The sequence below is a fragment of the Pygoscelis adeliae genome, unplaced genomic scaffold (assembly GCF_000699105.1).
Source record: "Pygoscelis adeliae isolate BGI_AS28 unplaced genomic scaffold, ASM69910v1 Scaffold320, whole genome shotgun sequence".
Classification (NCBI taxonomy): domain Eukaryota; kingdom Metazoa; phylum Chordata; class Aves; order Sphenisciformes; family Spheniscidae; genus Pygoscelis; species Pygoscelis adeliae.
In genome coordinates, this window is record NW_008823967.1 from 813,738 (window position 1) to 814,397 (window position 660).

Below are 660 nucleotides of genomic sequence, written 5' to 3' on the forward strand. Positions count from 1 at the left end.
CTGCGCCTTTAAGACTTCCTTCTTGAAGATCGTCCAGCCTTCCTGGACCCCTTTGCCCTTCAGGACTGTCTCCCAAGGGACTCTCTTAACCAGTGTCCTGAACAGGCCCTAAGCCCAAGACGGCCTCCGACCACCACATCTCCCACCAGTCCTTCTCTGTTTGTAAACAGGAGGTCGAGCGAGGCCCCTCCCCTGGTAGGCTCACTTACCAGCTGTGTCAGGAAGTTGTCTTCCACACGCTCCAGGAAATATCAAGCAGTAATTGTTGGACAGGTTAGAATCTAAGATTTGGGGGCCAGGAAAGCTGACAGTACAAAAAGAGGTCACCACTAGGAAGCAGATACTGCTCTCCAAACCAGAGAGAGAACCGCAGCTGCGCTGCGTTCTCACAACTGGCAGAGGATATCAAGCAGTAATTGTTGGACAGGTTAGAATCTAAGATTTGGGGGCCAGGAAAGCTGACAGTACAAAAAGAGGTCACCACTAGGAAGCAGATACTGCTCTCCAAACCAGAGAGAGAACCGCAGCTGCGCTGCGTTCTCACAACTGGCAGAGGACATATTTGCAAGCCAGGACTCTATGGAGCTCCTCAGCAGCCTGTGCCTAAACTGACAGGGACCCTTTCCCTTCCCTTCCCTTCCCTTCCCTTCCCTTCCCTTC

At 52.6% G+C, this 660-nt stretch overlaps 1 protein-coding gene across 3 annotated transcripts in view; it reads right to left on the reverse strand.

Annotated features, from left to right (window-relative positions):
• Nucleotides 1-660, reverse strand: part of HMGCS1 (3-hydroxy-3-methylglutaryl-CoA synthase 1 (soluble)) — a 25,881-nt gene that overhangs the window by 19,623 nt on the left and 5,598 nt on the right. For all 3 annotated transcript variants that reach the window (XM_009324476.1, XM_009324468.1, XM_009324462.1), the window contains exon 2: nucleotides 237-239. The gene's annotated coding sequence lies outside the window, so the exon portion shown is untranslated. The remainder of the gene's footprint in view (nucleotides 1-236; nucleotides 240-660) is intronic.